Source organism: Bombina bombina, chromosome 6 (assembly GCF_027579735.1).
Source record: "Bombina bombina isolate aBomBom1 chromosome 6, aBomBom1.pri, whole genome shotgun sequence".
NCBI classification, from domain to species: domain Eukaryota; kingdom Metazoa; phylum Chordata; class Amphibia; order Anura; family Bombinatoridae; genus Bombina; species Bombina bombina.
In genome coordinates, this window is record NC_069504.1 from 1005765381 (window position 1) to 1005789136 (window position 23756).

General features: G+C 38.1%; 1 protein-coding gene across 3 annotated transcripts in view; it reads right to left on the bottom strand.

The window, feature by feature from the left end:
* Window positions 1-22184, bottom strand: part of FAXDC2 (fatty acid hydroxylase domain containing 2) — a 176667-nt gene extending 154483 nt beyond the window's left edge. For 2 of the 3 annotated variants that reach the window (XM_053718707.1, XM_053718706.1), the window contains exons 1-2: window positions 22098-22184; window positions 21826-21988 (exon numbers count right to left, since the gene is read on the bottom strand). The gene's annotated coding sequence lies outside the window, so the exon portion shown is untranslated. Of the gene's footprint in view, window positions 1-21825; window positions 22003-22097 lie in introns of those variants that run through there. The other variant, XM_053718708.1, reaches the window with a different exon arrangement.
* Between the last annotated feature and the right edge of the window lie 1572 nt (window positions 22185-23756).

The window sequence follows — 23756 nt, forward strand, 5'->3', positions numbered from 1 at the left end:
AGTGCTCATCCTTTTGGCTGATTTGAATTTGAAGGCTCAAATCAGCCAATAGGAATTCAAAGGTATTCCATATTTAAACACGTACCTTGAATTCCATCCTCAGTGTGCGGCGGTGATCGTATGAAAAGGATCACCACGCTCCATAGCTCTGCGGTCACCGGTCTTTAGTTCCGCCCGGTGTCGCCGGCTTTTGCGGGCGATGACACATAAGTAATCTTGCCCGATGTTTTGTATCTCTTGAAAATGAGATTTAGTCAACCATAGACCATCTGAGTCTTTTCCTCTGTTTACTCAAAGCCTTTAGTCGTTTAATAAGAATGGTCAACTTATGTTTGCAAAAAACTGACTCTTTGTCTGCTATCTCACCCCCATATGATTTTTATATAAGCAAGAGAAGCTAACTGCACTTATACCTATATAATATATTTTTGTATCTATTATTAACTTACATATGGCAATGTAATGTGTCTCTCCAAAAGCACTGTGTGCATATGGGCCTCATAACTATTAAAGTGATGGTAAACTTTTCCCTTTTCATAAACAGATCTGGAATGTTAGTGATATTTTAGATTGAATTTTATTCATCAGTTGTAATGAAGATGCGCTATAACTTCATTTGTAATATAGATATGAAATTAAAATACCCTGTGCTCCGCATCCCACTCCAAAAGTCAATTTTAATGTGAGCTAATGATTTGAATTGTTCTCCAATCAGTGCTCTCCCCATATGGCCTTTTTGTTGTTTGAGTGCTGATTGGAGAACAATTAAAACTGTTAGCTGACAGAAAAATTGACTTGAAGTGGGCGGAGGATCATGGGGAATTTGAATTTAATATCTATATTAAAAAGTAAGTTATAGAGCATCTTCATTACAACTGATGAATTATACTCTATCTAAATTATAATGAACATTCTGGATCTGATTTTATAAAGAGGAGAGTTTACTATAACTTTAATGCGTGTTGGTTTGCTTTTCTGTCCTATAGATTGTGTTGGTTGAGCCTGATAAAATACTGTAATTTATGAAAAATTCTAATGTGACAAGCAAAAGTGCAAGTATGTAGAGAATTACTGTACAACTAATACAATTATTGTACAATAAAATGCGCCATCAGAAAGCTCTGCAGGACTTTTTGAGTATTATGTACCATACAAAGGACAGATGCTTGTATTGTATTTTCTAAAGGGCAGAGTTTTCTCATGAAATTAAGTTCTATGTTTAGTGTAAATTTGGTAAATACTTCATTGGTTCAGAGTGTCCTTGCAGCGTTTACGTAGATTGGGAGACTTGCATAGATACATTTTAAAGGGACATAAAACAAGTTGGGATAGAGACAAAATAATATGTACTTTAATTACTTTACCTGCAAATGTATACTGTAGTGCCTCGCCATTAACCCTTTCTTTTAAGTTTCTGAATTGTACAGCTCTAACTTCCCCCACACATTTCCTTATATGGCTGTATCTATCGCCACCATTGATATGACTTTAACAGCCTAGAAGCAAATAAGCTGATGTGAACGCAGTTAAAATACAATGCCTGTGTTTCTGATGTTAAACACTGATAAGGGGCGGTGGATTGGTCTACTCCAGCAAGCACGGCTATGTAAGTCATTTTGCTTATTTTTAAAAATTATTTTAAAATACTTGCCAGTAATTTTTAAACAATTTTTTTATGCAAACTATTTTTAGTTAATTAGCCCTTTTAGAATATGCACAGATCTCAACATGTTTTATGGCACTTTAAATAAGTAAATCTCTTAGGGAAAACTAACCAAAAAGAAAATGAATGATTAGAAATAATCAGCCAGAAAATTGTTTACGTTTATTTTTATATTTGTTTCATCAAAATAAACAAAAGCAGCGCCCTGTCGATTTACAACCTGGGTGCAGCTTTTTAGCCCAGTAATGCTTTTCACAGAGTAGATCTTTCCTGTAGTATATCAGTCTGATCCCGCCTATTACGGTCAGTGCAGCGCTGAAATACCAGGCAATTTCTCTCTAAACAATTAACACAGCAACCCCAGACGATCGTTTCGGCCTTCATTGGGCCTCGTCAGTGAGGTGTAGCTATATTCCTCTAAGCACACTGAGCAAGGAGTCCACGTCTGGTTGCCCCTTTTTCCCATAGGGAGACTAAATACATACAGAGAGAAGTGCACTCACAGGAACGAACAACCGGCTCAATACCATTGTTAGCCTGTTCTAGTCTGTGAAAAGCATTACTGCGCTAAAAGACGTTGCATCCAGGTGGTAAATTGCCATAGAACAGGCTAACAATGGTATTGAGCTGGTTGGTCGTTCCTGTGAGTGCACTTCTCTGTGTGTGTGTGTATATATATATATGCAGCCAAAAGAAAATGCACTCTCAGGACTTTCATAAACAGGTTACTTTTATTTCTGTAACGTTTTCGGAGGTCTTGCCTCCTTCATCAGCATAAATAAAGTGAAAACAAACAAACTCTTAAATAGTGACATACTCACTCAAAATCATTTCAAACCACTACCTGTGCTGGCGCCAAAATTACCGGTGTTGGAACGCATAATGCGTTCCAAATGTGCTAAGTGGCGGAAGTAGTGCGCCAAACTACTTCCGGTTGTCAAAATTCTATAGCCGTAAATAATCGGCTTTCTCTATGTGAATGCCAAAATTATAAAACCATTGTGGCATATTATCTAAACGCATAAAGCAAACTCTTAGCGTGCAAACGATTGTGCTGATACTTTGACTAGTGATAGTAAATGTGACAGCCGCTTGTTGCCATGACAACTTAAACAATGCTGGAGTGTAATCCTGTACAGGGACAGACTAACAGTAACTATGTTTCTGAATACACCAAAGTGTGTTAAAACAGGCATGATGTTTGGCTACAATGTGAGTGTTTAAAGATGGTGTATATATTGATAAAAGAGGATAAACAAATCTAATTATTAGGCACGCCAGCTGATATATTGTGCTATATATATATGTGTAGTGTTACCTTATGTTGAAGATATTGAGTCAATATGTCCAATATTCATAGAGGAATCTCATATGGAGATATGTACCTCCGATATATAGCCTTCAAATTCTACATAACTAAAATATTAACGATTATCGTTTATCTGCGATCTTCCCATTAGTATGAGCTGTTAACATGCATATTATTCCTATCCTCTGTCAAAAACCCTTTATGTATTTTTAAAATTTATACCGCTCACCTAGTTCCTATTCAGTGATGGGGTTATATATTAACACCATATTAATTCTCGTTATAAGAGCTACGTGGGTCATATATGTATATTCCACTGCTATCTTGTGGCTAACAATGCCCTCATATGCTCCCTATTTAAACACTCCAAAGCGTTTAGGCACAAACGTACAAAAGATGAATAAACTTAAACTTAAAAAATAAACTTAAAAAATAAAAAAATAAAAAATAAAACTACACAGGGACTAGGATGCACACTATTCAGTAAACCTACGGATAGGAACTCCCTATTGAGGTCAGATAGCTGTCACCCCCCAGCATTACTAAAGGGTATATTGAAATCGCAGCTTATCAGAACAGTTAGAAACAATTCGGATCCTATATTAGGAGCCACCCAGTTGTCTGAAATGGGTGCAAAATTTGAAGAGAGGGGATATAAGACCCAACAAATCAGCCAGATGATGAAGGAAGTGTCACAAATAACACAAGCACAACTATTGGCCCAAGAACCTAGACAAACCAGGGATGACAGAATTATACTGGCAACTACATTTTCTCCTAGTACCAGAAATGCTGGACTCTCTTTAAGGACACATTGGCCTATCATTTCCACTGATCCAAAATTACAATTTAGCAAACATCTTACGCCTATGGTCGGTTATAGGAGGGGCACAAATCTGCGAGACTTATTAGTCAAAACTGACTCAAAGGCAAGCTATAATCCCAGGACACATACCAACATCAGAGGATCTTATCGATGCTTAGGATGCACTACCTGTAATGGACTTATAAGTACCAGAATATTTAACCATCCCCATACCAACAAGCAGTTCCACATACGACATTCGATTACCTGTACGACCACGTTTGTCATCTACTTATTGGTATGCCCATGCTCTTGGCACTATGTCGGTAAAACGACAGGTACCCTGAGAGAAAGGATGGCCAATCATCGGCATGCCATAAGGTCGGCTCACAAATCCGGGGAATCAGAACAACCGGTAGCGAGACACTGTGCAGAGTACAGACACTCGGTGGCATCAATAAGATACACACTCATTGATCATGTACCCCCATTAGATAGAGGGGGAGACAGAGGTAAAATACTTCTGCAACGGGAGGCACAATGGATGTACCGACTGGGTACCATTTATCCAGGGGGGCTCAACACCACCCCTGACTTCAAGGCTTTGGTGTAATACAGCTATATAATGTGATACAAGCGCAGGGTACGGCACCTAGACTATTATGACTCTGTGCGCCGTATGGTCGGCGTGCCTCGTTCTAGGGGTGCTCCTAAACCATGTTGGCACACAGCACCAGGGGTAGGAGTCTTTGGTATTTCTAATACCTGCGTGGAAGTCGGATAGTGGTGCCTTGGAGTTACCAGTTTTTTCACACATAGCAGTACACATAGCCAAAACTGGACACTAGATCCTTAAGCATCCCAGGAAGAAGAAAACAACAACATGGAAAATAATTTGATGGCACAATAACCAGGAGAATATGATGCATACTAAGCATTCAATCCTAAAGGCAATATTAACCTAGAGGTCCAGGGGGCAATAGAAGACAACGAAGAACGCACAGAAATAAACACAGAGTGGATCACATTATACATAAATACAGAAGTGAATGACTCAACGTCCTTTATTCTGCATATACGAAAATCAAGGACTATTAGAGCTAAATCCATCCCGAATGGGATAGTGTTTAAATTAATGGAAAGACCGTCACATCAATTGCTTTTATTTATTATTTTTTAAGTTTATTTTTTAAGTTTAAGTTTATTCATCTTTTGTACGTTTGTGCCTAAACGCTTTGGAGTGTTTAAATAGGGAGCATATGAGGGCATTGTTAGCCACAAGATAGCAGTGGAATATACATATATGACCCACGTAGCTCTTATAACGAGAATTAATATGGTGTTAATATATAACCCCATCACTGAATAGGAACTAGGTGAGCGGTATAAATTTTAAAAATACATAAAGGGTTTTTGACAGAGGATAGGAATAATATGCATGTTAACAGCTCATACTAATGGGAAGATCGCAGATAAACGATAATCGTTAATATTTTAGTTATGTAGAATTTGAAGGCTATATATCGGAGGTACATATCTCCATATGAGATTCCTCTATTAATATTGGACATATTGACTCAATATCTTCAACATAAGGTAACACTACACATATATATATAGCACAATATATCAGCTGGCGTGCCTAATAATTAGATTTGTTTATCCTCTTTTATCAATATATACACCATCTTTAAACACTCACATTGTAGCCAAACATCATGCCTGTTTTAACACACTTTGGTGTATTCAGAAACATAGTTACTGTTAGTCTGTCCCTGTACAGGATTACACTCCAGCATTGTTTAAGTTGTCATGGCAACAAGTGGCTGTCACATTTACTATCACTAGTCAAAGTATCAGCACAATCGTTTGCACGCTAAGAGTTTGCTTTATGCGTTTAGATAATATGCCACAATGGTTTTATAATTTTGGCATTCACATAGAGAAAGCCAATTATTTACGGCTATAGAATTTTGACAACCGGAAGTAGTTTGGCGCACTACTTCCGCCACTTAGCACATTTGGAACGCATTATGCGTTCCAACACCGGTAATTTTGGCGCCAGCACAGGTAGTGGTTTGAAATGATTTTGAGTGAGTATGTCACTATTTAAGAGTTTGTTTGTTTTCACTTTATTTATGCTGATGAAGGAGGCAAGACCTCCGAAAACGTTACAGAAATAAAAGTAACCTGTTTATGAAAGTCCTGAGAGTGCATTTTCTTTTGGCTGCATATCTTCTACAAATTTGCACCCAGGCATTTTTCCTTTGTGGGCGAGTTTTGGTGTTTTGGATACCTATATATATATATATATATATATATATATATATATATATATATATATATATATATATATATATATATATATATATATATATATATATATATATATATATATAATTTTCCAGGAAGAGACAGCACTCACTGGGTTTGTATAAAAAAAATTGCTTTTATTTAACACAGGTTAAAATAGGGAATAGAGCATGACATTTCGATGCCCTACTGGCGTCTTTATCAACTGTCCACAAATAGTTAGAATAACAACATCACCAGCATGATGTCCTAAAGGAGGTCTGGTTAAAAGTGAAAAAGTTCTAACTTTTATAGTCACTCCTCCTCCTATGAGCAATCGGTAAACCGCATACAGCGGTGTGTAATTAAGCTTGCCACTCCAAATCTGATTCAATGTGTTCCATCCATGGTCAGGTTGATGCTTCATGCTGATTGGATCCTTCCTCACATGTGCCTTTCACTATGATGGAAAACAGAGAGCCGTATGGCTAATTTGTATACTACCAACATGGCTGTTAATAAGGTCTCTGTTTTCCATCTTAAGCCGCATTTGGCAAGCGCCTCCAGCGATCCCAGCCTCGCTTGGAGCATTCAGGGAAGGCTTCCAAGCGAGGTGCTGGGCATTTGCTGAAAACTCAGATGACGTCAGTCCCAGCACTTTCAGCTTGCTGAAGTGAGAAGAGCAAGCGTCTGAGCGTCTCAACTCCCTATGACGTGGCTTAGGAGCATTTTCTTAACGATCCCAAAACCATGACGTTTTCCAGCGCCACGTCATCACTCAGGGGATTTAACTGGCACTGGGTCTCGGCGTTTGCCGAAAGCGGCTATAGTGAAACGTGTGACATCATCTTTGTGTGCCTGGACCGGCTTTCCAATGCATGTGGATTACAAATGTGCAGTTCAATGAGGAACATGTTTTGCTTCTGAATCTCAGACCGGAGGATTCCAATGGTGATAGTTCACTCCAGTAAAATATTGCGGTTTTCCTTGTTATCATGCTGACTGTCATACGGCTATACTGAGATGGTGGTGCGAACATATGTACCACATTCGCAACAAAGTGCCGATTTTTGCTGGACTCTGTCATTATACTAGCAAATTATCTTGCCCTATGTGAACTCAGTGTTTGTTACAGCATTTTATAATGGTTGCAGTAGCGGAATAGTATAGTTCTATGCCTATATTCTAACCGCCTTACACTATGTGTGAATATGACTATGTACTTTCACCATGTGTTTGCTATAGATGAACATAGATCCTAATTATTATCTATGATAGCCAGAACCACTGTATGGGTGGTGCTATCCTCTAGTATAGGTGTTGTTCATCCAGTTAGCATTCCTGTTTACACCATTGCATATATACATATATGTTTGTTAATATGTTCCTCACTCCTCTGGCATAGATCCTCAGGTATTTTTCCCAAGGGGACAGTTTCCAGTGGATGTTTCTGGGTCACCCTCAGGGAGAGGTGTTGCCACTTATTTTTCTTATTAAGAGTATTTCTGTACCTACGCATTTGCACAGATCCTCATTTTACTCCAGGGTAGCAGATTCCTGGCGGAGTACAGGGTTACCCTCTGGAGGAAGTGTTGCATCTAGCGTTTTTCATTCTCTGCACACAACTTTCCACATACTGGTTGTAAGCTGGCCATGCTTTTTAATCCTTATTGTGGTTTATTTTGTATATACACGTTTCTTTGCTATTATGTAATTGGATCTTTATTGTGGCTAGGATACTGTCTTTAGACGGTTTACATGCAGATTCTGGACGTGTGTGGACATAGCCAAATAAAATAAGCATTTTTTAATTGAATTGGTGTCATACCTTCATTTTTGATAAAATATAATTGAGTGCTGAAATCCCTGTCTTTTTTACGAATTCTCTACTCTCTTTCTTGTTTGTAACTTCTAAATGTGTTTTTTCAGGGTCTGCACCTTATACAAATTGAATATTTATGATATACTTTATTCTCTTCTCCCCATCTGTAAGTATATCTTCTATATATAAATATACCTATTTACTGTATATATACCTATATATAATATATAGAAATTTTGGGGGGGTTTACCAAAAAGCATCTGACATACCGTATTGTGCTGAGTATAGGCTGCACTTTTCCCCCCTAATTGAAATCTTGAAATTAGGGGTGTAGCCTATAATCGGGACATTATCAACGACGTCCAATGTCAATCGATATTATCGACAGCTGTTACATTCAATAATGCTATTTCAAATATGCTATTTGTTTTTCTCTTGTAAGATGTATCGAGTCCACGGATTCATCCTTACTTGTGGGATATTCTCCTCCCCTACAGGAAGTGGCAAAGAGAGCACCCACAGCAGAGCTGTCTATATAGCTCCCCCCTTAGCTCCACTCCCCAGTCATTCTCTTTGCCTACTCTAAGTAACTAAAAAATGCAGAGCGAGTGTGGTGACAAAAATGTTAGTTTTTTATTTCTCAAGCAAAAGTTTGTTATTTTAAATGATGCCGGTGTGTACTATTTACTCTCTGGCAGAAAAGAGATGAAGATTTCTGCAAGGAGGATTATGATCTTAGCACTTTGTAACTAAGATCCACTGCTGTTCTCACAAGGGCTGAAGAGTAAAGGAAAACTTCAGTTGGGGGAACGGTTTGCATGCTAAGCTGCATATGAGTCTATATTTTTCTAGACAGACTGTGTTTATTCTAGAAAAGGCTGGCAATATCCCCATGAGGGAAGGGTAAGCTGTATTCAGACACTTGGATAGGAATTTCAGCTTGCTTGAAGGGCTCATTTGTTACTGGTGACACTGTTAGGAAAAAATGTTTTTGTTTGTTCAGTAAATGATGCAATTATGGCTTGTGTTAGGGTTTTTTAATCCACATGGTTAATTAAGAGACACTCAGGTGTTTTTCTAATAGGCCTCAAATTATTGAGTGAGGTGGGAGGGGCCTATTTTCGCGCCTCAGTTGTGCAGTTTCTTTTCCTTAGAGACATCCAACTGCTTCTCTAAAGGTTCCTGGTGTATTTGAGGGCTGTAAAGGAGGTTTTTACCCCACAAATCGTTCTGAAGGGCAGATAGGCGCCACAGCAGAGCTGTGGCAAGGTGCTGAAAGCCTTTTTTCAATCCGGTTTTGCCATTAAGGGGTTAATTGTTTGTTTATTTGCATAGCTGTGCAAAGTTACTAAGGCTGTAAGATACTACTGTATCTTGTATCTAGAGGGTTCTGGTGTATTTGAGGGCTGTAAAGGAGGTTTTTACCCCACAAATCGTTCTGAAGGGCAGATAGGCGCCACAGCAGAGCTGTGGCAAGGTGCTGAAAGCCTTTTTTCAATCCGGTTTTGCCATTAAGGGGTTAATTGTTTATTTGCATAGCTGTGCAAAGTTACTAAGGCTGTAAGATACTACTGTAAAAAATTTCATTAAGTTTACTTCTTTTTTACTCAAACCTGTTTGTGGTTCCCAAAAAAGAGAGAACTTTCAGACCAATATTGGATCTCAAAATTCTAAACAAATTCCTCAAAGTACCATCATTCACGATGGAGACTATTCAGACTATTCTACCTCTGATCCAGGAGGGTCAATATATAACTACCGTGGACTTAAAGGATGTGTATCTACACATCCCTATTCACAGAGATCATCATGAATTCCTCAGATTCGCCTTTCTAAGCAGGCATTACCAGTTTGTGGCCCTTCCCGTCGGGTTGGCCACGGCTCCCAGAATTTTCACAAAAGTGCTAGGGTCCCTTCTGGCGGTTTTACGACCACGGGGCATAGCAGTGGCGCCTTATCTAGATGACATCTTAATTCAGGCGTCGACTTTCCAGCTAGCCAAGTCTCACACGGACATCGTGTTGGCTTTTCTGAGATCTCACGGGTGGAAGATGAACATAAAAAAGAGTTCTCTCTTCCCTCTTACAAGAGTTTCCTTCCTAGGGACTCTGATAGACTCGGTAGAAATGAAAATATTTCTGACGGAGGTCAGAAAGTTAAAACTCTTAACCACTTGCCGAGCTCTTCATTCCATTCCTCGGCCATCAATGGCTCAGTGTATGGAGGTAATCGGACTCATGGTAGCGGCAATGGACATAGTTGCTTTTGCCCGCCTACACTTCAGACCACTGCAGCTATGCATGCTCAAACAGTGGAATGGGGATTATGCAGATTTATCTCCTCAACTGCATCTGGACCAGGAGACCAGAGATTCTCTTCTCTGGTGGTTGTCTCAGGACCACCTGTCTCAGGGAATGTGTTTTCGCAGGCCAGAGTGGCTCATTGTAATGACAGATGCCAGCCTGCTAGGCTGGGGTGCTGTCTGGAACTCCCTGAAAGCATAGGGCTTATGGTCTCGGGAGGAAGCTCTCCTTCCGATAAACATTCTAGAACTGAGAGCGATATTTAATGTGCTTCAGGCGTGGCCTCAGCTTGCTGCGGCCAAATTCATCAGGTTTCAGTCGGACAACATCACGATTGTAGCTTATATCAATCATCAATCATCAAGGAGGAACAAGGAGTCCTCTAGCAATGATGGAGGTAACCAAAATAATCCAGTGGGCAGAGGATCACTCTTGCCATCTCTCAGCGATCCACATCCCAGGAGTAGAGAACTAGGAGGCGGATTTTCTAAGTCATCAGACTTTTCATCCGGGGGAGTAGGAACTCCATCCGCAGGTATTTGCCCAGCTGATTCAGCTATGGGGTACACCAGAATTGGATCTGATGGCGTCTCGTCAGAATGCCAAACTTCCTCGCTACGGGTCCAGGTCCCGGGATCCCAAGGCGGTACTGATAGATGCTCTAGCAGTGCCTTGGTCCTTCAATCTGGCCTATGTATTTCCACCCTTTCCTCTCCTTCCACGTCTGGTTGCCAGAATCAAGCAGGAGAGAGCTTTGGTAATTCTGATAGCACCTGCGTGGCCACGCAGGACTTGGTATGCAGACCTAGTGGACATGTCCTCGGTTCCACCGTGGACTCTGCCAATGAGGCGGGACCTTCTAATCCAAGGTCCGTTCACGCATCCAAATCTAATTTCTCTGCGTCTGACTGCTTGGAGATTGAACGCCTGATTCTATCAAAGCGTGGTCATTGATACCCTGATTCAGGCTAGAAAGCCTGTCACCAGGAAGATCTATCATAAGATTTGGCGCAAATATCTTTATTAGTGTGAATCCAAAGGTTACTCGTGGAGTAAGATTAGGATTCCTAGAATATTGTCTTTTCTCCAAGAAGGTTTGGAGAAGGGATTATCTGCTAGTTCCCTAAAAGGACGAATATCTGCTTTGTCTATTCTACTTCACAAACGTCTGGCAGATGTCCCAGACGTTCAAGCATTTGGTCAGGCTTTGGTCAGAATCAAGCCTGTATTTAAACCTGTTGCTCCGCCATGGAGCCTAAACTTAGTTCTTAAAGTTCTTCAAGGGGTTCCGTTTGAACCTATGCATTCCATAGATATTAAGCTTCTATCTTGGAAAGTTTTGTTTTTAGTAGCTATCTCTTCGGCTCGAAGAGTTTCTGAGCTATCAGCTTTACAATGTGATGCACCTTACCTTGTTTTCCATGCAGATAAGGTGGTTTTACGTACCAAACCTGGGTTTCTTCCTAAGGTTGTTCCTAATAAGAATATCAATCAAGAGATTGTGGTTCCTTTTTTGTGTCCTAATCCTTCATCTAAGAAGGAACGTCTGTTACACAATCTTGATGTGGTTAGTGCTTTAAAGTTCTACTTACAAGCAACTAAAGATTTCCGTCAAACATCTTCTTTGTTTGTTGTTTATTCTGGTAAACGGAGAGGTCAAAGGGCGACCGCTACCTCTCTTTCTTTTTGGCTGAAATGCATCATCCGTTTGGCCTATGAGACTGCTGTACAGCAGCCTCCTGAAAGAATTACTGCTCATTCTACTAGAGCTGTGGCTTCCACATGGGCTTTTAAAAATGAGGCTTCTGTTGAACAGATTTGTAAGGCGGCGACGTGGTCTTCGCTTCATACTTTTTCAAAATTTTACAAATTCGATACTTTTGCTTCTTCGGAGGCTATTTTGGGGAGAAAGGTTCTACAAGCAGTGGTGCCTTCCGTTTAAGGTCCCTGTCTTGTCCCTCCCTTCATCCGTGTCCTAAAGCTTTGGTATTGGTATCCCACAAGTAAGGATGAATCCGTGGACTCGATACATCTTACAAGAGAAAACATAATTTATGCTTACCTGATAAATTTATTTCTCTTGTGATGTATCGAGTCCACGGCCTGCCCTGTTTTTTAAAACAGGCATATATATTTTTATTTTAAAACTTTCAGTCACCACTGCACCCTATAGTTTTTCCTTTTTCTTCCTAGCCTTCGGTCGAATGACTGGGGGGTGGAGCTAAGGGGGAGCTAAATAGACAGCTCTGCTGTGGGTGCTCTCTTTGACACTTCCTGTAGGGGAGGAGAATATCCCACAAGTAAGGATGAACCCGTGGACTCGATACATCACAAGAGAAATAAATTTATCAGGTAAGCATAAATTATGTTTTTTTTACACCTTTGGCCACAATTGGAATATCACTGTAAGTTTTTATCCTTGTTTGTATACACTCACGTGTTGATAATTGAATGAATGATTGTTACCATAGTTTAATTGATCACTTTTGCTCTCAAGTCTTTTTTTCAAAGGGGATAATGGTTTCAATGAGAGACTTGAAAAAACCAGTATAGCTATTTATGTGAGCATATAACATATGCCGTCAAAAGCAGGACTAACTATATAATTGATTCCAAAAGTGTTAAAAATACATGTACATTTGTTCCTATTCATTAAATAAAATATTGTTTTAATTTTCCACTAATGTGTATATTTTCTATAAAAATTTAATTTTCTTTAAAATGGCACCAAACTTAAATGGTGCGGCATAGAATCGGGTGCGGCATAGAATCGGGACAATACGGGTATATAGAAATATGTATTTAAGAATAAATAGAACACATTCTTCTATGTAAACAACATTGAAATGTGAAATATTAATATTTAATGTCGGTTGAGCGCACTTGGTTAAACGCAATCCAATTTGCACAACTTGTTGGGTGTTTTTCAGCTTTTCACGATCCATTAAAGTCTATAGAGGAATACGTTAGCATGTCCATGATATTTTAACTCAGATTTTTGCACACATCAGGTTAGCAAACAAATGAAAACTATTTACTTTGAACTTGTAATATGCATGGTACCTGACACGTACAAAAAGCCGAAAGTCGAGTGCAGTTAACGCACAAGCAAGAGTGATAAATAGCACTTCACACTTCTATTATCAAATTTGCTTAATTCTCTTGGTACCCTTTGTTGATGGAACAACAATTTTGGAGCTAAACACATTGGGTGAGCCAATGACAAGAGGCATATATGTGCTGCCACCAATCAGCAACTAGCTCCCAGTAGTGCATTGCTGCTCCTGAACCTACCTAGGTATACTTTTCAACAAAGGATACAAAGCAAACAAAACATTAGATAATAAAAGTACATTTTAATGCTATTTATAAATGTATGCTTTGTCATATTGTTTCTCAACTAAAGTACTTGGAACCTCTAACAGAACTGATTTTCATGATATGAACTACTAGAGCATAAGTGAAACAAACATCTAAAGATTGAGATCATGTTAATAACCATGGTTACTGATTAGCTGATTATTTCACCTGTGTTCTAGTTATGATATCATGAAAATCTGGCCTGTTAAAGGACCAGTGAATACAGTAGATCTGCATAATCAACACATTCATGATAAACAGAAAATGCAGTAGCACTTATGCTGAACTTCAAATGAGTAGAACATTTTTTTTCTGACAAATGTCAAAGGTTTGTCTATTTCTACTGCCCCTGTATCATGTGACAGCCATCAGCCCTGGTGCAGGGGCCCCATAGGTAATGCAGTAGTAAGCAATAGTAATATACATGCTACTCTGTATAATGATTTGAGGATAGATAGATAGATAGATAGATAGATAGATAGAAAGATAGATAGTAAGATAGATAGAACTTGCTCTAATAAAAGGCTTGTCTGCATTAGGATTGAACACATTCTGCATACACCTATGTATAGACTGGCTGTTATGGGCCTCCAGCACTTGGGCCCTGGTGCCACCGCACCTGCTGCACCAATGGTAGTTCCGCCCCTGATTAGCCAATCACAAATGCATATACGTATATTCTGTGAATTCTTGCACATGCTCAGTAGGAGCTGGTGAATCAAAAAGTGCACATTTTGCTCTATCTGAATCATGAAAGTTTAATATTTACTTTACTGTCCCTTTAATATAACATAATTATTTTAGCATTTTAATTAGTTGCTAATTTAATTGTTAAATTAAGTAATCCCTCATAAGTCTGGCTAGAACACTAGCAAAATTGCAGATCTATCATTTTCCCGCACCTGTTGTCGCTAGTATTGATTTGTATGGCAGTAACCTTACCACACAGAATGTAAGAATGATCTCCTGCAAGGCCACTTGATGAACATTGACCTGAGTCTCTTCTGACAGAGTTACGTAAAAATTAGTAAAAATCATTTTCAATGTTTCCATGTTGTAATTTACTTACAGTAAAACTTTATCGCTTATCAAGATGCACAAACAAATGGGTACAATGTGCAGCTGATGAATATTACCATTGCCTTGGCAACCACTGTCATAAAGTAATTTCAGATAAAATTAAAAGATTGTTTGGGAAATGAGTGAAACTCCACAGCTATTGAATGTTTCATCCAACACTTTCTCCCATGAAATCAAACTATTTTGGGCGGTTTAAGACATTTTGACCTTCAAGAGATATTGAACACTTGCATTTTAAAGAGACACTGAACCCACACTTTTTCGTTCATGATTCAGATAGAGCAGGGTTCTTCAAACTTTTACCACCAAGACCCAGCGCCATGATACCACATTGCTTTGGGACCCAATTTTTAAACTTGGGGTAGATTTATCATAGTGTGAGCGGACATGATACGATGTAGTGTATCATGTCTGCCGCACATCGCTAAATGCTGACAGCATACACTTTCGGGCATTTATTATTGGACCAGCAGTTCTTGTGAACTGCTGGTGCAATGCCGCCCCCTGCAGTTTTGCTGCTAGCAGGGGGTGTCAATCAACCCAATCATATTCGGGTTGATTTCTGTCCGTGCCCTTAGAGCAGACGGACAAGTTATGGAGCATCAGTCTTTAGATCGCTGCTTCATAACTTCTGTTTCCAGCGAGCCTAAAGGCTTGCGCGGAAACAGGGGCATCAAGATCCATACGGATCTTGATAAATCGGCCCCATAGTCTGAAAATTTCTTAAGAAATAAACAACATGATAGCTGCAATTTTTGGCAAAAAGACTAAAATATGTGCATGCTTTATTCCTGATTGTAGTCAAATCTGAAAGCATTGTAAAACGTAATAACACACACACCACATACTCATATAACACACACACAAACACACTCTCATACAACACACACAAACACACTCTCATACAACACATCATACAACACACACACCACATACTCATACAACACACACAAACACACTCTCATACAACACACACAAACACACTCTCATACAACACACACAAACACACTCTCATACAACAAACACAAACATACTCTCATACAACACACACACCACATACTCATACAACACACACAAACACACTCTCATACAACACACACACACACAACACATCATACTACACACACAAACACACTCTCATACAACACATCATACAACACACAACACATCATACAACACACATAAACACACTCTCATACAACACACACACACACAACACATCATACAACACACACAAACACACTCTCATACAACACACACAACACATCATACAACACACACAAACACACTCTCATACAACACATCATACAACACACACAAACACACTCTCATGCAACACACACACCACATACTCATACAACACACACAAACACACTCTTATACAACACATAAACTCTCATACAACACACACACCACATACTCATACAACACACACAAACACACTCTTATACAACACACATTTTCATGTAACACACATACCACACACACTCTCATACAACACACACACTTTCATATAACACACACTCACCCCATACACTCTTTTACAACACACACACACTTTCATATAACACACACACACTTTCATATTACACACATCACACAAACTCATACAACACACAATCACATACAATACATCACACACACTCCTACAACACACACATAAGTTAAGACCCAGTACACATGGTGTTGTGACCCAGTAATGGGTCCCGACCCGTGGTTTGAAGAACCCTGAGATAGAGTATGCATTTTTAAGCAACTTTCTAATTTACTCCTATTATCAATTTTTCTTCATTCTCTTGCTATCTTTATTTGAAAAGCAAGAATGTAAGTTTAGAAGCCGGTCCATTTTTGGTTCACAACCTGGGTTGTCCTTGCTGATAGGACAGCATCAATAAACAAGTGCTGTCCATGGTTATGAATCAAAAATGTGCAGGCTCCTTAGCTTAGATGCCTTCTTTTTAAATAAAGATAGCAAGAGAATGAAGAAAAATTGATAATAGGAGTAAATTAGAAAGTTGCTTAAAATTGCATGCTCTATCTGAATTAGGAAAGAAAAAATATTTGGGTTCAGTGTCCCTTTAAACAGGCTTTTACATAAGAGGTGTTTCTAAACTTAAAGGTACAGTAAACAGCTTGCAATATACTTTCAGAATTATGTTGCCCCCTTTTTCATGTAATTTAGCTCTGATTGAAAAATGAGGATTTTCAAATTCCCTGAACTTGAAATGCACCCTGCCGACTTCTGAAGTCAATATTTAAAAACAAATGGAAAATGAAAATGTTAGTACCTCTCTGTCACAGCCCCCACTGGGAGCATTATTTTATCTAAACCTTCTTGTTTATATGTTGTTGATTTTTTATTTTTTTTTGTAAATCGAACTTAAAGTGAATGTTAACTTTCATGATAAAGTGCCCGTTTTTTTAAAAAAAACTATTAAAAACAAATACCTTCTTCCCCTGAAACATCGGATCGCCGATCCCACGCCTGCAGCTCCTCTGTACTTTGTCAGCAATGACGAAACCGTCTCTCTCCTATCACGGCTTCCCCCTCCAGGAGCGTTCATCTGGTGAGGCCATGTCGTGATTGGAGGAAGCCGGTTTCGTCATTGCTGTGTTAGTACAGCAGGAAGAAGCAGGCGGGGGGATCGGCGATGCGATCAAGTGTTTCAGGAGAACAAGGTAATTATTTGTAAAATCCGGTGCAATGTAAACTTTCATGAATGAAAGTGCCCCTGTTTTTAATAGTTTTTTTTTTTTTTAAACGGGCACTTTATCATGAAAGTTGGCATTCACTTTAAGTTTAATCTCCAGCAGCGTAAATGTTTTTTCACTGTAAGAGCAATCAAATTGTGTAACTCAATGCCTAAGGAGGGTAGTGACTACCAATACCTTAGATTAATTTAAAATGGCTTAGATACATTTCTGGTTATAGAATTCTATAGGGAATTCTATAGGGAAAGTGTGCACGAACACGTCAAAACACTGCTTGTTTTTGGTGCGGTATGGAGCTCAACACAGCCATATTGCCTGAACAAGCCGGGTTTTTTTAAACTTGTAATGGCAGGCTATAGGGGGTTAAATAATGCAACATTAGTTGCGTTCTTTACTTTACCTATAGCGCTCAAAACTCGCAATCTAGGTGACTGTGCTCTCTCCTGTGGAGTTGTGGCTGACATTGCACTAATTGGCTAAAATGAAAGTCAATAGATAATAAATAAATAAATAAATAGTCATGTGATCCAGGGCAACTTGTTCCTATTCAGATTATTTGATATTAAATGTATCTTATTTTATTTATTTTTTATCCTTAACACTATTATCGTTGTCTTAGTTGTATATTTAAAATGAACACACACTTTATTTTATAACAAAGAACATAATAAAAGTAGTGTAAAGGCTATACCTTTAATAGACAACAGAACTGAAAAAGTGTGGTCCATTCTATCAAAACAATGTAATTTTCTCTTAATTGGTTCAATACACATTTCTAACTTCCCTTCAAGTATGAAAAACCCAAATAGACAGATATAATTAAATAACCTAAATCTGTCAAAAGTCTACTTCTCCTTTCTCACTAATCTGCGCATTCCAAATGTTTCTTGTGCTGCACCAATTCTGTGCCATTCCTTGACTTGTTCTGTAACACTTTACATGTTTCAAGTTTCAAGCATTCCCTCTCCAATTCAGAGATACTAAGTCTACCTTAAAGGGACATTGTACACTAGATTTGTCTGCATACATGTTTTGTAGATGATCCATTTATATAGCCCATCTGGGAGTGTTTTTGTAACAATGTATAGTTTGCTTATTTTTAAATAACATTGTGATGATTTTCAGACTCCTAGCGAAACCCCAAAGCTTTAGATGTATACTGATGTCTACACACTTCAGATTGCTTCTGTTTGTATAATGGGTCTATTCATATGCAACGGAGGGGGTTAGGGTCTGCTCTCAGCCCCTCTCAGTGGTTGTCCCAGCCTAACCTCATCAACCGTGCTAAACTGGGAGTTTAAAAGTGTGTAAAAGGATTTATACTGGATTTTTATATCAGCATATTCTTCTTTACAGTAGTGTATATTGCATGCAGTTTCATGAAAATTGGTGTATACTGTCCCTTTAACATATTTCTGTGACTTTTCACCTCCGTTCTCTCACTTGTTTCAACTTTTATCTTAATTGGTTCACATTATGTCACCTAACATGAGAAGTCACAAGCCCATCTGTCCTTATGATCATCTGGCATATACATGGTATACAATAGATGGTATCTCACAGCATTTTGTGTAACTCTATTTTTGTAAATATTAAATTACCCCCTAGACATGTACCTAGCACTGAGGAATATGCTTTCACTTTATAAATAAATTACAATAATAAACTCTCCTACACCACAAACCACACAGTAATGTGTTTTTTAAACTATATTCTCATTAGTCAGAGTAAGTCTTTGTCCTCTTATCAATTGAACTTCAGATTATTGATTATATTTAAAATGCTGTTAAAGGGACACTGAACCCAAATTTGTTCTTTCATGATTCAGATAGAGCATGCAGTTTTAAGCTACTTTCTAATTTACTTCTATTATCAATTTTAATTCGTTCTCTTGCTATCTTTATTTGAAAAAGAAGGCATCTCAGCTAAGGAGCCAGCAAATGTTTGCTTCAGGACCATGGACAGCACTTGTTTATTGGTGCTGACCAATCAGCAAGGACAACCCAGGTTGTTCACCAAAAATGGGCCGGCATCGAAACTTACATTCTTGCTTTTCAAATAAACATACCAAGAGAATGAAGAAAATTTGATAATAGGAGTAAATTAGAAAGTTGCTTAAAAATGCATGCTCTATGTGAATCACAAAAGACATTTTTTGAGTACAGTGTCCCTTTAATATTTCACTTTTTCATTGCTCATAGACCTCTCTCACAGTCCCTTTGTGTATAATATTCCTGACCAATTAATAAATAAACAAAATGACATTATTTTTATATACTTTGCATGTCCTCAGACTTTTTTTTTTGTCAGAATTATGATTTTTCCTGAGCCCCCTTTAGAAACGTATGAAAATATATAACCTCATGTTGTGTCATCTGCACCATGACATATAAATTAACATGAAGATTGGATTTCATATCTCTATGTAAATCGACCACAGATAGAAAAACTCAAATTTAAATGGACGGGAAACCCAATTTTTTTTTTTTTTCATTATTTGGATAGCGCATACACATTTTAAACAGCTTTGCATTTTACTTCATTCTCCTGGTATCCTTTGTAGAAGGAGTAGTAATGTGCTACTGGGAGATATCTAAAGACATCTAGTGAGCCAATGACAAAAGGCTTATAAGTGCAGCCATTAATCACCAGCTAGCTCTTAGTAGTGCATTGCTGCTCCTGAGCATACCTACGTATGTTTTGCAACCAAGAAAATGAAACAAATTAAATAATAAAAGTACACTGGAAAGTTGTTTAAAATTGCATGCTTTGGATTATGAAAGTTGAATTAATATGCATTATTCTTAATAATCATAGTAAAAGCAGTAGAAATAAAGAAAATCATAACCACAAGACAATGATGTTCTAACTTCAAGAGAAACATTTTGCTTTGCATTTATGACAAAATGTAATAAACACAGAATATGCCTTAAATTTTATTTAAAGGGACATATTGGTCAAAGCTGAAATGTGTATTAGTGCATATACTCACATTAGCAAAAATGCTTCTTCTATAAGATATCACAGTTTCAGCAGCATACACACATATGCTGTAATTTCCTCATGCACCAGCATTGAAACACTGGCACTGCTCTGAGGTAATCACAGCATATGTACGTATGGCGCAGAAACAGATATTTCAGTAGAAACAACAATAAATATGTTGCAGAAATGCTTCTATTCAAAACTGAAATACACTCATGCACTGAGAATTTGTTACCATTATGTCCCTTTAACTAAGCCACACCAGTAAAAAAAGTCTCAGAACTCACATTTGTAGCAGTGTTCTAAATTAAAGGGACAGTTCACCCAAAAACTTTCTCCCCTTTAAATTATTCCCAATGATCCTTTTTACCTGCTAGAGTGTATTAAATTGGTTGCAAGTAGCTCCTTTACTCATATTTCAGCATTTGAAATAGCTGATTTAGCCTGTGGTTTCCCAACCTATACTGAAAGTTTTGATACTGGCGTATACGCTATTGAATAGCCTAAGTAAACACAGCCAGCAGAAGAAGTTACACCCTCAGTGGGGGGCATGATAGTTAAGTAATAAAATTATAATTTTCCATTGTTCTCTCTATGTATTGAGCTTTGGTGTTCCAGACAAATATAAGATAAGGAAGCTAGTCTGTGTACATAAAAGTGATAACATAATGAGATCTGATATTACCTGAAGCTCAACCCATTGTAATAGGCTGTGGTTTCAAAGCACAAAACCAGCTACTTCAGATACACAAATAAACCTGAAAATGCAATTTCTCAAATATTTTATACTCTGCAGTTGGTATAACAAGTCATTTAAAATACATTTATGGAAAAACAATGTTACAGTGTACTGTCCCTTTAAGCCTCAGAACTGGGAGTACCAGCTATCCTGCCTGGATCTCTCATCTCTCTGCCCAATATTCACTTCCCAGGTCATTTCCTCCTCTCATCACTCCTTCAGCAATAAATCTCCCACTGAGCTACAAATCATACAGTCTCTTGAATTGATTTGGTCTTTTACATACACAGTAACTGTGTCTACCCAGACAGGACATTAACTCCTTGACTGCCATGGGACACTGCAATGAATTGCAGCCCTCTCTGGCAGCCCAGAAGTTAATAATAAAATGAGGTAAGATTACCCCTGTTTTGTATCCTGTACTGATTCCAATAGAAGTAGCTTTTATAGTATATTCCTTTTAATATGATTGCACAAAAGTACATAATAATAATAAATGTATAGTGATCAAAGCCTGTGTATATATTTCTTTTACTTCACATGTTTAGAAGTAAATATGTCCAATGCTACAAGTATGTTGCATTAGTTTCATTGAATGTATCATGTTAGACGTTGAGAGACTATAATACTATGTAACCTTCCCAGAGCTGAAGAACAAAAAACTTGTGTAATGGTTTCTAAAAAAAAAAAAAAAAAAAAGTGTTCTGGTTTTCTTAAAATAAATGTCTCATCAAGCTTTTCCTTTAGTAACTTACCCTGCTGCTTCCTCTGCCTGCGGCTCCTCTGGCACTGGTATCAGCCGCTGGATTCTTTACTGATCTTTATTGTAATTTTACATTTGACAGTAACCCAAGTCTCTCCATGGCCCCGCCTCCTTGTTATTGTCAGCCAAAGTGCACTGCTGGCTTTGTGAAACACCTTTTAAAGATACAGACATACAGATATAGTTAGGAACAGGTTTATTTTAAAACCATAGTTATGGGCAATGTATAAAATAATGTATATATCCAACACAACAAGCTGAGACCTGAGGTTTGGCGTCTCTAGCATAACCCCATAGCTATGACGTGATGTGCATAGCAGATATCATATCAGTGCTCACTGGTTGTCAGACAATACAGGGGGTGGGCTAGAAATGGCTGTATAACCCTGACTGACAAGCGCTTCCCTCTTCAGGCTTTTCCTGAGATTCTGAGCCCTCTAGAAAACGTGATCACGTGTGTTTCTGGCACAATAAACGACTAATTAATACGTTGCAAGCAAAGTATTCACTATTACAAATTGGAAAGTGCTTCTCGGTGCCATCCTCGCTTGTTACACAGATTCAAACATAAATAAAATCTAATATTTCTGTCCTCTCTGGTTATCGCACATTTCTCATTATTTATGCCTCTTTTTGCTCCACTTACCCTTGTTTATCATTTTTGCCATTCTCCCATATATTATTTACTATCTATTATTTATTTTTATATTTAAAGGCACATAAAACCCAAAATTTTTCTTTCATGATTTAGATAGAACATAACATTTTAAACAACTTTCTAATTTACTTCTATTATCATATTTTTTTTCGGTTTTTTGTTATCCTTTGTTGAAAAACAGTAATGTAAATGTAAGCTCGATATATGGCAGCAGTTTTGCAACAATGTTATACATTAGCAGGAGCACTAGATGGCAGCACTATTTCCTGCCATGTAGTGCTTCAGGCATGTGCACGCTATGTACCTAGGTATCTCTTCTACAAAGAATAACATGAGAATGAAATCAATTTGATAATAGAAGTAAATTGTAAACTGTTTCTAAAATATTGTATTCTCTATCTGAATCACAAAAGAACATTTTTGGGTTTAATGTCCCTTTAAAGGTACACTATACCCAAACATTTTATTTCATGATTAATATAGAGAATACAATTTTAAACAACATTCCAATTTACTTCTATTACCTAATTTGCTTCATTCTTTAGATATACTTTAATGAAGAAATAGCAATGCACACAGTGAACCAATCACAGGAGGCATCTGTGTGCAGCTACCAATCAGCAGCTACCAATCAGCAGCTACTAAGCATATCTAGATATGCTTTTCAGCAAAGAATATCAAGAGAATGAAGCAAAATAGATAATAGAAGTAAATTAGAAAGTTGTTTATAATTGTATGCTCTTTCTAAATCATGAAAGAAAAAATTTGGGTTTCATGTCCCTTTAAGTCTTTCATATTTCATTCCCTGCTCCTTCCCATTACTTAAACACCTGCCTCTATTACTTTTGTCTCTTTCTCTGCCTTTTCCTTTAGTTGTCTCCTGCATCATTCACTGCCATTATTTAAATTGCCTACCAGGTCACCAGGAGATTTCCAGGTGGGATGCAACACCGGGTACTGGCCAGTTACAATTGCTGGTGAGGAACCTCCCCCCCCCCCATTCATTTAACCAGGTGATTGACAAGCCTTACTCTCTCGCAATTTGTCGTGCAAGGGTAAGGGGAGAGCATTCCACAAGCGAACAGTAAATAAGGGGGAAAATGTGCCTCACAATTTGCGTTTAAATTCGGACAGGTTCACAACAAGGTTTTGCCGTCTCCTTCTGCAGGCCCATTTATCAAGCTCCGTATGGAGCTTGAAGGGCCGTGTTTCTGGCGAGTCTTCAGACTCGCCAGAAACACAAGTTATGAAGCAGCGGTCTAAAG